Source organism: Lactuca serriola, chromosome 2 (genome assembly GCF_051521515.1).
Source record: "Lactuca serriola cultivar US96UC23 chromosome 2, Lser_US96UC23_V15, whole genome shotgun sequence".
Taxonomy (NCBI): Eukaryota; Viridiplantae; Streptophyta; class Magnoliopsida; order Asterales; family Asteraceae; genus Lactuca; species Lactuca serriola.
In genome coordinates, this window is record NC_136409.1 from 188161337 (window position 1) to 188176694 (window position 15358).

The window sequence follows — 15358 nt, forward strand, 5'->3', positions numbered from 1 at the left end:
GATAGACTAAATATTAATTTTAAACTGTAATCGTCCATGTCCATCTCCATTCTCAAGAAAGGACGCCTCGTGTTCTTCATCTTTAATTACTAGAAGTTTAGATCGAAGAGTCGGATACCGTGTATTAGGTCACTAAGAATCCGCTGCCCTCTTAAGTCTTGAATTGGATGGATTTTGCTGGACTAGTCTTCATGGCCCAAATATACCATAATACCTATAAGAGACTTTGAAAAATTGATGCCCCATTATAAATTGTTGTCCTGGGCCATGGCCCAGCTCGCCCTGGGCTTGGGCCAACTCTGACGATAACTCCAATATACTCGTATGGTAGTCATCAAAAACATCATCCAACATCAACTGTTTCATCATTACAATAAATCTGAAGTATTCATATGGTATTCATCACAACATCAATTGTTTCATACTAGGTAAACTTAGGGAATCAACTCACCTACATATGTGTGTAAGTGTGTAACAAAAGCACTCAAATCACAAGATCTCACCAATGACCTCTACGGGACCAATATTATTTCGCCAACTTGTTAGTAAGGAACAAATAATAAACATCTTCAGTATGCGTCGAGAAACATGGACAAAAAACAGACCCCAAATAAATCCTACTATTAACCAAAATTGATATGGTTGGTATTTTGGATTAAGTATTACTCTTTAGACCCAATTTGTTATTGTTTTTTGGAACACACATACTCCATTTAGTGGAGTCATTCTCGCTTTCAAAGTTACATTATCAATATAAAGACTATCGAGACTAAGGTGTTGTTTGTTTTTTGGAAAAAAAAAACTCTTTTTTAGCACTTTTGTATGCAAGCGGAAAGACGTCTACGTCTTCGAAGTCTTGAAGTGTGTTTGTTTTTTTAGAAGACCTCACAAAGTCTACGCGCCAAAAGACCTAGATCAATGTCTTCGAGCAGGAAAACCTTTTTTTGAAGACCTCTACTAAACAAAAAAAGGAAAAATATGAAATCATAAAGTTTAGGTCACGCCTCTTTTACCGGCCTCCTTGTTTATCAGGAGAACTGCTCTTCTTCCCATACACGTCCATCTTCTTCTCCATATTGCTTGTCCGCCTTCCTCTGCATGTTCCGCCGCCGACATCGCCTCTGTTGTTGTTGTTATCCCCCGACAACACCTCTGCTATTGTCATCCACCAAAATCAATGTTGTCATCGTTGGAATCCCTTCTGCCTCCATCGTTGTTCATCGAAGCAACTTCTACCCGGTATCTTCTTTTTCGGATTTAGATGATCTCGAAATTTTCATATGCCTTTGTATGATTTTACGAACTCGAAATATTCAAATATAGATTACAATTGTAGATTACCATGGTAGTTGTTTATAGGATTTTATGAACTTGAAATCTAATTTTATGAATTTGGGAATAATAATAAAGTCCTTTTTGAGTTGCCCTCAATAACTAAAATAGCAAGAAAGAATTTTAGAGAGTGAGGAAAATAGTTTATTAATTTATTACATGTTAATAAATCAATTAGAAACTAATTAGAAGTGATTAAGAACAAATTAGAATTAATCATAGCCTGAATGTTAACTGATCAATAGTGAGCAAAATGAGCATTCTATAAACCCTAAAGGGGTGGACGGTGTTAGAAGCTATAAAAGCCTTCCAGAATTGTTCGAAATAACATATAAGGAAATGATTTGAATCTGAATTAAATCTGATTATTTAATTGATTTAAATTTCTTAATCTTCAAGTTATCTCAACTATATAAAGACCTCCCCGACCTTGAGAATTTCGTTCATAAACTTTCCTAAAGTGAGAATTTTGTTCTCATAGTTTTCTCTCCTTTCTCCTAAATAAAAGTGATTAAGAACTAATTAGAATTAATCGTAACTTGAATGTTAATTGATCAATAGTGAGCAAAATGAGCATTCTAGAAACCCTAAAGGAGGTGGACGGTGTTGGAAGCTCTAGAAGCCTTCCAGAATTGTTCGAAATAACATATAAGGAAATGATTTAAATCTGATTATTTAATTGATTTAAATTTTCTTAATCTTCAAATTATCTCAACTATATAAAGACCTCCCCGACCTTGAGAATTTCGTTCATAAACTTTCCTAAAGTGAGAATTTTGTTCTCATAGTTTTCTCTCCTTTCTCCTAAATATTCTAGGATTTTAGTCTTTTGAGTGCGAGCCATTAGAGGTATTCCTACTTTGGATGATAGTTCTTTTAAGAGCAACAACTGAGTTTAAGATCTATAAGTATTCAAGGGAAAATACGATTTTGTCCTAAAGGTTGGTATTCTTATCCCTTTTGATTAGTTTATATTCATGTTTTGAAAGTATGTTGCTATAATAGTAAAACCTAGATCCTAGGATGCATGTATACCAAGGGTTATATTTAAATGCTTTTGTTGCCTAAATCTGGTGTGAAGATGCATAGAAAACTTATCAGTGGTATCATAGCCATTAGGTTTTAGTTGTGAGCACTAAAATTAAAACTAAAAAAAAATGAGGAAACTTGTTTAATTGCAAAACACATCATGCTTCTGGTAGGCGTGCGCACCCTACTTGATCCAGCAGGTGCACAAGATATTACAGAACGTACAGGGCCAACAGAAGAGTTACACAAATAGATGTTGGTCGAATTTGGAATTTCAGGTTGGGGATATGGTACTCCGGAAGGTGTCACCTTGGAAAGGTGTCATCCGGTTCATGAAGCGGAGCAAGTTGGGCCCCAGATATATCAGTCCTTTCAATGTTGTTGCCCGAGTGGGCAAGTTTGCTTATCGTTTAGAGTTTCTCATCACCTTTTTGTGGATATAAAGAACGTCGAAATCGGAGTTGGGACGAAGAAGTTATGACCGTTTAAAGTTACAAGAATTTTGGGTTAAGTCGAGTACGTTGGGCATACAGCGAGTAAGTTGAGCGTACGAGGCTCAGATGATCGCGATGGACAACCCACGTAGGCTGGGAGTATGCCAAACAGACCAAAACCCTAGTTTTGGGTCTTGGACTCTATTTAAACACCTTAACTTCTTGGAAACCCTACTTATCTTTGGCCTCCATCCTCTCTAACCCTAAATACGAAACCTTAGCCTCCATTTGTGAAATCCTTGAGTTTTTGGGTGCTTTGAAGTATTCTTGGTGCATCTTGGAGAAGAAGGAGCTCTTTGGAGAAGTGTTGGTTGCCATAGAGCTTGTAGATCCAGAATTTGTTCACATTTATCTATCTTCTAGAGGTATAAAGTTTTGATCTTGATGGATTTCTCTTAAAGATCTGGTTTGGGTTATGATTTGTCATATTTTGGTCCCATGGTTGTGGTTCTTATGAGTAGAAGTTACTCAAGAACCTTTGAGCCTTATATTTTGTAACGCCTGTGTTTCGGGCTTGCCATTTGTAGCAATGTAATAGTCTAGGTTAACCTCTGTAACCCGTTTTGAAATAATAAGATTGTATTATTTGAGTATTGTGTGTTTTGTGCTTAATTGCTTAATTATGTGGTTTGATTAATTAAGAATAAAAATAAGCGTCAAAATTTAAGTTTAAAATAAACTTAATATATTTGGTTAATGTTGTAGTAGTTGAAACGAGGTTTCCGAATATATATAGAACGCCCAAATCTGACTTCGTATGAGGAAGTTATGATTTATCGAAGTTCCGGCTTAGCGATATACAGCCTGTTTTACTCGATTTGAGATCGAGCGGTTGTTAGCCGAAGCAATATAAATGAGAATCGAAGATCTCATTGTTGGTATTGAAGCGAGATAAAGTTAGGCGAGAACGGACGTCAAACGAAGAAGTTATGAATTTATAACGAAAGTTTCTGTCCCGGCCTATTAAAAATAATTAATAAAAATAAAGTCAAAATTAGCCGACGGAGTCTAAACGAAAGTCGTAGAGCATGGTCTCACCTTTCCGTGGATATAAAGAACGTCGAAAACGGAGTTCGTATGAAGAAGTTATGAATTTCCGAAGTTTATTAATCATTTTATATTTATTTTTAATTCAAAATCGGAAGCATTATCCGAAGCCGAGTCACCGGTGTGATCCGGAGTACGCCCCGCGTACGAGGTTACGCTATCGCGTACTCAGCATAGTATCGACACTTCGGATGACGCATGCAATGACGATTTCGGACGCGTACGCGCTGCGTACGCCTGTACGCCCCGCGTACTCCGAGGCTCCAGCCTCTATTTAAAGGATCCGAAGACAGCCTTCTTTGTTGTTCATTTTCTTCTCTTCTCTCTAGTCTTTTGCATCGTTTTTCGTGCCGAAGCTATCCCGAAGCCCCGGTATTATACTCTAGCCCCGAGGCAAGTCCCGAGATCCTGAAGATCCCGAAAAGTGCGGTTCCCGAGTCGAAGCTCTGCCCGCGAGAAGTTCGATTTTCGAGAAGATCTTCCAGATCTGCTGTGGATTACTACTTTTATAAGCCGTAGTGCTGTCCGATCATCTTCTGATCAAGTGAGTGTATACTAACTTTCTTAAACACAATAATAATACGAGTTTGGTTCGAATGTATTAAGTATATTGTTGTTTATAAGTGTGAGTGTGTAGTTATTTCTTCTAATACAATAATACGAAGTATTTTATATAAAAATACGTGCTATGTGTATATATTTGGTTGTGTTATGTGTGAATGAGTATTCACTCTCTTCTATCTTATAGATCTGCTTATTTCTTTATGAGATATGTGTTATGTGTGTGTGTGCCTCATCTGTTATGTGATATATGTGTTGATTAAAGCATGCTATACAGGTTTTCTTTAAACTATGTATACAAATGTATATTTTTATCTACTAATATGTTGGGTAGAACATGGGTAGACAGTTGGTGTGTAATAAACAGATGAGAGGCCTCGTTGTTGTTTGATTGAGTCATCTAGCGGAGTTTAGATGACGACCACTGGCTATTCTAGACAGTCTTGTGGAAACATTAGCAGGTTCGCCACCTGTAGGTGTTAATGAACTTGGGTGTTCATTCGCTGTACTCCATCCCCCTCATGGTTGCCTTATTTGACTTATATTGCTGAGGTACCCCCGAAGCATGTGTTGTCGCCCCGATGAAATATTCTTAGACTAGGTCCCTTATGTTAGTTGTTTTAGGGACATTAAAGTGAGAATAACGGGAATGGGTAATTGGGTTATTGTTGGTTGGTGAAAATTAAATATGATTATTTATTGTGGGTTGAAAACCCTATATGCTCACCAGGCTCCCAAGCCTGACCCACTCAGTTTTAAATTGTATTACAGGTAGTGGCGGAAGGGCATGAGATGGATGAACCATCAAGTTGTTTTGTTTACAAGTCTGCATATGTTTATATTTGTTATATGACTTGTAATGTATTCGTTTATGCTTATTGGTCTGTATCGGAACATGACACCCCGAGTTTTGATTATAATGAAAATACATTTCTTTTATGAAATGCTTCGGTAAACAATGTTTTATCATGTTTTGTTTTTGGGAACAAATTCCGCAACTCTTTCAAATCAAAAGGATTTACTCTGAAAATATTTAAAAGCATAAATGAAAATCGGTCTTTTCTGGCCGAGATTTTGGGGATGTCACATATTTGGTCTTTCTTGAGGTCACTAAGTCATAAAAATGTCATATTAAGGGATTTTGATGAGCCATGCAAGAGTTGGTGTTCATATTATGGATATAGATGGATAAAAACAAGTATTGGGTCCCATTAAGACATGCAAAGGAGTAAAGTTGCCAACTTTACATGTTAAGACATTATTTAGGATCAGATATGAGAAATTAACATAGTGACTTGACCATTTAAGCACTTAATAGCGAGATTAGGTTGTTGTGGAGTACGATGGGCGTACCCAGCTTATACACAATGCGTACTAGCCAAAGGTGGTGTACGTTGGGCATACATTGAGTACGTTGGGTGTACTCAGTCATTTGACTCCCGTTGACTTTTGTTAACCTGTTGACTTTAGGCCAATTGTGAATTGGCTTGGGACTTATTTGGGGCAAAATGGTCTTTTGCCCATTTTTGGAACATTTGATTCGTTCGTTAGGGTTGTATTTATTGTTAGTTAGTGCGAGATTATCCGATTCAACGAACCTAGCGGTTATTTGGTTATAATAGATTAAGGTGCATTTCCTCCCAGTGCTTAGCAGGTCAAAGGCACCAATGCCGACCCATGGATTATGGTTATGTGTATGACAGTTGTCTGTGTAACCTAGCACATGTATATGTATTCTATGTATGTCGGACGGGACCTGATGGGTGTGATGGCAGGGCCCATCACAAGATACAAACATATCTGTTCTGAATGGGGCTCGATGTCGGGCGGGGCCCGATGGCTATCTGGCATGGCCTATTGTATGTTTGATATGGATGGTGTATGGTATTTTGGGGGAACTCAGTAAGCTTTGTGCTTACTGTTTATGTTTAAAATGTTTTTTCAGGTACTTATGGTTTTGGCAGCCTGACTTGATCACACTACATCCCCCACAATTTTATTTTCTGCACTGACTTGTTTTACTATGATGTTTTGAGAATATTATTGTTATTACTATCTTTTAGGACAAATGGTTTATCGGTTTGGTTTAATTAAAAATGAAAATTTTCTTAGTATTTTTAGGACGTTAGAAAACTATAAATAATATTTAAAACAAATTAATGTTCAAATTTAAACCACTATTTAAATGACATTTAAATCTAAAGGGAATATCTAAAATTCGAAATACATCAGATTTGTTTCTTGCATGACAAGTAAGCGAACTTATGGGGCAAGTTAGGGTTTCGTTGACATCAATCACAGAGGACGATGCCCTACAATGAGTGTGTCACGTACTATCGACATCCGTACATCTTTTCCAATTTTGTTTTAAGGGTTTGTGGTTATTTAAACCAAAGCTAGGGCATAAGGAAAAAAATGAAAATAACCAAAAGAAAAAAATATTAGTTTCGCACCCAAAATAATTTCGCACCCAAATACCTAAAATTGAAAAACCCTAATCTAAACAAATAAAATTCAAATTTATTTGGAATAACATTGCAAATAATCATGAACCAAATTGTGACATCCCCATTTTCACGGCCAGAAAAGACCGATGTTGTTTATGCTTTATAAAAATCAGAGTACTTCATTTTATAAAAATGTTGCGGAATTTGTTCCCAGAAAAACATGGTAAATACGTTATTAAAACATTTTCGAAGAAACGTATTTATTTCATTTTAAAACGTTTGGGATGTCATCGTTAATACAGAAACATAAGCATAAACAGAACTTACAATTATTTACACTAGTGATCTACATCTCTTTAAATCTCTCAGTGTAATGTCACTTCATATCAACACCTGTGATATAAATAAACTGAGTAGGTCAGGTTGGGAAACCTGGTGAGTACATAGGGTTTTCAACCCACAATAATATAATTATTATGTTTAAACAATCAAATAATCAACCCAATTACCCATCCCCATTATCTTCTTTATTCTTAAGGATCTACCCTAAGAATCAGCTATTTCTCATTCATTCATTCCTAAGGATCATCCTAAGGAAACAACATGAAGTCCATTGTTGCCAATGACACTTTGGTCAAGCGTAGCTGCTAATCTTGTCACTTAGGCACAGCTGCCAGAATTGGGACATTTCCTATGAGGCGCTTCTGCCGGTATTGACCTTTTAACGCCACTGTCATGGTCATAAGGCTCCCTATTAGGCACAGCTGTTGATACTGTCCTTAGAGCGCAGCTGCTAGGACGTTTACCGTAGATCTAAAACATCTACGGGTTGTGGCGCAGCTGCCAGTGCTCATCTATAGGGTACTTGGTCCACTGCTGCCAATGTATTACCTATAGGGCACTAGGTCCGTACTACTAATGTTCCTCTATTTCAGCTTTTATCCCTCATCATTCATCTACCCATGTTTTACGCAACATATTTTGTAGATATAAAATACTTTATACAGTTTACATCATTTAAAACATGTATAAAAATCTTTCACCAGCATAGACAGCAAGTATTAAGACAATATGCACACATAACACGTAATTTATATTTAAAATACTTCATATCTATGTGTAAGATGAAAGGGATCATGCACTCACTTGAGAAGGTGGTGACTCGGTACTCGGACAGTGCTTCGTTTACTTTAAAATAATTTCCTTCGACGAAACCTAGTATTATTACCACTAGATTTTAGTCTAAGATTTACCGTGACTAATTATTAGTCTTATTATTATTATTATATAAACGTTTAAACAATACTTTCCAACCACTATGTACAGACAGGGGCCAGACATAAAACACCGGAGGGCAGGACCATTTTGACATATAGCACTTCTGAAATCCAACAACCCTATGCGGCCCTTTAAACCAGATTCCCCGTACCGCGAGTAGTTAAAAAGATATTATAACGACACTTATATAATTCATAATAATAGCTCAAATATTTATTATAAATTTATAATAACAATACTAATTTTAAATATAAACTATATTTAAAATAGGATAAGCATAACTTACTTACAAGGGGATTTTAGCTAGGAGTCGGGCTCTGTAGGGGCAGAACTTCGTCGCTGAATCTTTCTAAGAAAGATTCGTGCAGCGCTTCAGCGCTCACCTTACTATACTAAAACTACAGAAAGAGAAGTCGAATCACGAGGGACCGAAATGCTCGGGGGATAAGGAGAGAAAGACTCTTGAATCAAGAGAATGGTGCAAGAAATATGAGAGCCCAAGGCTCTTATTTATACTAATTGAATTTTCAAAAATTACCCTCCATAATTACTTAATGACCTTTTAGTTATATAAACAACTAAACACCCCTCTATAATACTATTTTAAATGGATTTAATGATATTTGTACTAAACTAATGTCGAAAGAACTCAACATTAGTCTTATAATGACCGCATCGTCGATACCTTTCTAATGATATATACATATGTATATATATGTGTACGTATACATGATTTATACTTTATTTTAATACGTAAATATGCTATTATAATTTGTAACTCGTTCATACGAACTCCGTTTTTGACGTTCTTTATATCCACGCGTAGGTGGAGACGTACTCTACAACTTTCGTTTAGACTCCGTCGGCTAATTTTGACTTTATTTTTAAAGTTATATTTTTAACAGGCCGGGACAAGATTGGTCCGTTAAAATCTCATAACTTCTTTATCCGATGTCCATTTTCGTCTGTCTTTTTATCGTTACGCTACTAATAACGAGATCTTCGATTCTTGTTTAGGTTGTGTCGGCTAAAAATCAATCGATCTAAAATTCGAATTTCGGGCTGTACACCGCTAATCCGAAACTTCGAAAAATCATAACTTCTTCATACGAAGTCAGATTTGGGCGTTCTTTTTATCGATGTTCTTAGTTTAACATATTCTACGACTTTCGTTTAGAGCGCTAAGGCTAAATCTCTCTCTATCCTAAATTTACTATTTACGCTTCCCGGCGCCGTGCCGGTTCCGACGCGAAACTTCGACGGGTCATTACTTCTTCGTTATAACTCGGATTTCGGCGTTCTTTATATGTACGAAAACCCTGTGACATATTCTACAACTTGGTTAAGATTATTTATTCTAAATAATCTTTTTGTCGAAAAGTCGTTTTCGACCCCTATTGCCTCTAAATTGACTAGCCCGGATCTGCAGGCGTTACACAAATGCTACGACATCGATGATTGGTTTTCTAGCAATCAATACACACTAGTTGCACATCAGAAACAATAAAATTAACCTTATGTGTACATGAACCCTAATAGATCTAGGTTTCAATCTAATACACCAACTATTTTTTTTGGAAACTACAAACAAATTAAGTGGAAGCCTACTCGCAATATTTCAACGAGCACCCCAGGTTCGAGCTCCTTTATAAGGAAAACCCAGCCCCCATAGGGATTTCTAGGGAAAAATTCCCCACATCTGGCACCACAAGAGGTAATTTAAGGGAATTGAACTCCCAACCTCATGCCCCATATGGATATAAAACCTGGTACATCAACCCAGCTAGGCTAGACATCACTTGCATTACAACAACTACTAAGAAAGATAAAATAACATACCTTTTTACACCTAGAGACTTCCTACTTGTAATCTTGTGCTTGCATTCTTACATGGATGGGGAGGATCCATAGTAGGAATCATTCTTATGGTGTCACACCCAAGACACCAAAAAGCAGAACCAAAAATAACTATGATATGGATTAATCTAAAAAAAAACCTAATAGGGTTTGGAAATCGTCCAGTAGAGAGGAAGAAGGGAAGTTGGCAAAAAATCAAGCCAAGGAGCAAGCAATGATGAGTTCCTTAGTACCTGTAACACCCGGTTCCCAGGTAAATTTCTTAAAAAATTCTAAGTGTTTATTATTTTTGCATGTTTAGCTATTATGCTGGGTGTAATAAAGGTACGCTGGGCGTACCTTGATGAGTCTTGGACATGGGGTTTTCCACATGGTACGCTAGGCATACTTGAGGCAGAGTAAAACCCTAAATTTTAGGTTTTAGACCCTATTTAAGCACCTTATAACCCCAAGACCTCTTCTATGATTAGCCTCCTTCGTCCCAAAGCAACTTCCACGAAACCCTAATCCTTCTTTAGAGAATATTGAGCCTTATGTGTTTTTGGTGCTTCTTGAAGGAAAGAAGAACCTTTGAAGAAGCTCTTGTTGATTTGAAGCTTGTGGATCCAAAATCTATTCACCTTCACCATCTTCTAGAAGGTATAAAAGTCTCAACCTTGGTGATTTTTTCTTTAGATCTAGGCTAATTAGGGTTTTTGGCATATTTTGGTCCCTTGAGTTGGTTCATGTGAGTATAAGTTACTCTAGAAGTTTAGAATAGTAGATCTTGATGTTTTTGAGGCCCCTTGTTCATAAAAATGGCATCTTAATGAATTTAGCTCAACCATGCAAAAGTTGATGGTCATAGTATGAAGTTAGAGTGTTAGAAATGGGTGTTGGGTGTAACATTCATTATCAGGTATTTACATTTTAGCCCTTGATTTTTATTATCATTTGCATTATGGTGACTTACGATGGGTGTACAGGCCTAGTACGTCGGGCGTAAGTCAGCAAGGGGGTCAACGCGGCGGACGGAGTATGTTGGACGTACATGTGAGTATGTCGGGTGTACTCGGTGGTGTTCCTAAACCCTAATTTTGGAAATGTGACCCTTATTTAAACACATTATACCACCCTTGGACATTCATTAGCTAGCCTCCATTCCCCCAAAACCCTAGATATCGAACCCTAGCCCTGTGAGTGAGATTTTGGAGATTGTTTGTGATTCTTGGGCATTCTTGGTAGAGAAGGAAGTTCTTAGAGAAGAAGGTGGTGCATTCTAGTCTTTGTACCCAACTTCCACTGCACCTTGAGCATCTTCTAGAGGTATAAAGTTTATACCTTGGTGCTTTTCTTTCTAGATCTCTTAATGAGGTTATTTATAAGTTTTTTGTCCCAAGCTTCGATCTTTGTGAGTATGGTGTACTCCAGAGCATATTAACTGTCCTTTCATGTGTTTTAGGACATCTAGAGTCATAAAAATGCTTGCTTGATTGTCCCTTTTCTGTCCATGCAAGAGTTTGGTGGTTTTGATTATGGTTTAAGTTAGGTTTTTAGGTTTAATCTTTTTCAGCCATGCAAAGGCTTAACGTTGTGAACTTTATGGATTAAGACATTCTCTTGAGGTCAGAACTGTGTTTGGGTTTGATGTCTTAATGATTAAGTTGTTAAGTAGTGAGTTTTGGGATTAGAAGACGTATGTTGAGCGTACTCCTGGCTACGCCCAACGTAGCCAAGTCTGACCTCATCTTATTTTTTTGTGGAGTACGTCGCACGTAAGAAGCATACGCTCAACGTATGCGCTGGACTTGTTAACTTTTGCTGACTTTTAACCTTTGGTCAAAAGTTGAGGGTTTTGGACCATGGAAGGGAAAAATGGTCTTTTTGCCTTTAAGGGGTGTAGTTGTAGGAATTGGACTTGTGAGTCAGGTTAATGACCTTAATTGATTAGGGTTACTTGTTGTGTTTGTTAGGCAGAGTCTAGTTTTGGCAGTTCGGGAGTGAGATTTGTCAGTCATCAGTATCAGGTGAGTCTCCTCACTTATTTTAACATGTGTGGTAGAATAATTGTGTGTATGTGTGTGTATGTATATATATATATATGTGTGTGTGTGTGTGTGTGTGTGATGACCAGTTGGGTCTAAGTGCTACTACTGTGTATGTGTTGTTATGTGTGTTGAGACTTCGGGTAGTCTCTAGGGTTGCTGATAACCCACGGGGAGTGTTGTTGCCCATTGAGACTTCAGGTAGTGTCCATGGTTGTTGATAACCCATAGTTGTTTTATGTGTTGTGTTGTATGAGATATCTTGGGGAGCTCACTAAGCTTTGTGCTGACGATTGTAGATTAAATGTGTTTCAGGTACTTATAATGATTACAGAAAGGTGAAGGCCTGATTATACATATTTTCTGGGAGATTTTGTTTGGACATGTTGAGACACTCTGATATTTTGATGTGGAACTATAATTGACATTATGACTTTTCTTGGGATTGGTTTTATGGAAACTTCTTTTCTATTGTTTTAAAAATGAAAAATTTGGTTTGAAAATGTGGTCGTTACATTGGGCCTTATTAAGCCGTGCAAAGGCACCTAGTTGATGACTTTATCATTTAAGACATTTTCCTTAAGCAAGATTTGTGATTTGGACGTTGGACTTAAGCTATTAAGGGCTTAACATGAGATTTGGCCATCAGGGGAGTACGTTGGTGTACGTATGCATACGCTCAACATAATGCATTCTGCCCTCGTTTTCTCGCTGTTAAGGGTTGTACGCGGGGCGTACTAGTGGTACGTGGGGTGTACTCACCAAAAGCCTTTTTGGGCCATTTCTTGGACGTTAGGTCTTTTGGGCTTGGGCAATAACTTATTGGGCTTGGGCAATAACTTATTGGGCTTAGGGTAGGAAGGGAAAAAGGGTCTTTTACCCTTTGTGAGAGGGTTTGTGATTGGACTTTTAGTTGTGGTCATTACCCTAATTATTAGAGTTAGTTTGGATGTATTCCGCTGAGGAGCCATCATAGTAGCTGCCTGTTTGTGTAGTTGTTCATCATTTGATTGAGGCGAGTCTTCTCAAAGTGTTTTAGCAGGTCAAATGCACCAATGCCGACCCATTGATTATTGTTATTAGAATGCTAGTTGTCTGTGTGACTCTTGCATGTATTGTATGTCCTTGTATGTATATCGGACAAGGCCTAATGCCAGGCGAGGCTTGATGAGTGTGTTGGGCAAGGCCCATCACATGTTATAGATAGATCTATATTGGATGGGGTCCAATGCGGGGCGAGGCCCATTGCATGTATGGTATGTGGTATTTGGGGATAACTCACTAAGCTTTGTGCTTACAGTTTAAGTTTTGTTTCAGGTACTCCCGGTTTGAAGGGGAAGGGACCAGCTTGATCGCAACACATCACTCATGTTTTTGCACTTTTATGATTTTGGGATTGTACTTTGATAACTATTTTTACTTTGACATACTTCTGGATGGTTTGCTATGAATATTTGATGGTTTTTGGTTGAATTAAAAATGAAATTTTTTTACTTATGGTTTTTGGGATGTTATAATACCTTATTTATAGGTTTAGATCCCTACCCCAAATGTATCTCCCATCCCATGCGGGTTAGATGCATTTTCGAAAATTCCTAATCCTTTAAGGATACTGAAATATTCTAGTTGGTTAACCTTTTAACTTATTAATATTTAACCCATTTTATTCATTAAAATCAATTAATTAATTTCAAACTAATTCCCAATTAAATTATTAAACTATAATAAATTAATAAAATTATTTTCTCATTTATTAATTGGGTTATGAGGGCAACTCAAAAAGACCCTGTTATTATTAGAAATATTACCAATAGTTATTAACCTTAGACACACTTTCCAACATCTTTAACATAATATAACTGGTTATTAGTTGATCTACTTTTTTGTTTTAGTTAGATCCATGGTTTTAGGAATATTAATATTTTAATTGTAATTCTAGCTTTTGTCATCATGACTGTAAAACCTTTTTGTTATCACCAATCTCCAACAAGAACAATATCTCGTACTAGTTAGGCCCTACAACATCATTTATAATTTTCAAAAGACATACTTCCTCCATCATGTAATTCAAGATTTTTGGTTTGTATGTAAAAATTATCTTCAATGTATTTCAATCCCAAATCTAGCTTCAAATCATATTTGTTTTTAAACATTTGTCGGGTTTTGACATATGAAGTATGGACATAACATATTGGTACTCTAGGCATGACAACGTGTCGTGTGAGTGGATTAGGTATTGGGGGATGCATACACCCAAAATTATTAGTAGTTCCATACACATTGAATCCTTCATTTTACCTAGTTCCACACTATCGTATGAGATACTTTTGAATCATGAACCATAAAGATATCTTTCTGAATCATGAACCATAAAGATATCATCTATATTATCGGTTCCTATGTAACCCTATCTAAAGAACATGTTTATCTATGTTTATCTTTATACAGATGAACATAATAAAAAAAGTATGGTTAAACTGTCATAACACATGTATAAAGCTACGTACTTGGTTTCTTTTCACAACCAACTGATTTCCAGTCAACACCCTTCCACCCAATCAATTTGCACATAATCGATCCAATATATTTTTGCCACTATAAACATCATATAATGTTACTATATATCAAAACATATCGAATCCATATATTCTTGCTACTATAAACAACATACAATGTTACTATATATCAAAACATATAACCTAATATGATGATTTGTTAAATGTAACTTTCTTGACATCAAATCCATTAAACCCATTTTAACTGTATCTGATTAGAAGTTCAAGAGAACGATTCATAAATTATAAAAAAAATACCTGTAAACATCATTAGCCATTTTACATGTTCTTCTACTAATAACATTTTTCTAAATATCTCATTTGTGAATAATTTCCAAAAGAAAGAAAAATTTCTTTGAAGATGATAGACCGAAAGAGTTTATTTGAAGATGGCCAGAAAAAATAAAAACTAAATTTTGATTTGGATGTTATGAAACAACTAAATATACAAGATATTTTTCCATAATTCATGGAAAAATATAAATTTTACAGAATAGTCATAAAAATACCATAAGATTAATGTAAGAAAATACAATTCGTAGAACAATAATATTATAAAAATGTTTATTTTTAAAAGAAAAAAATTGTTTTCACAATAGATATTATTTGATGAGACAAAGAAAATACTATAAGAATAATATAAGATAATACAATCCGTTAGACAAAATATTATAAAAAAATTATTTTTAGAAGAAAAAAAGATATTAGAAATATATTCTCAATAATTATTTTTG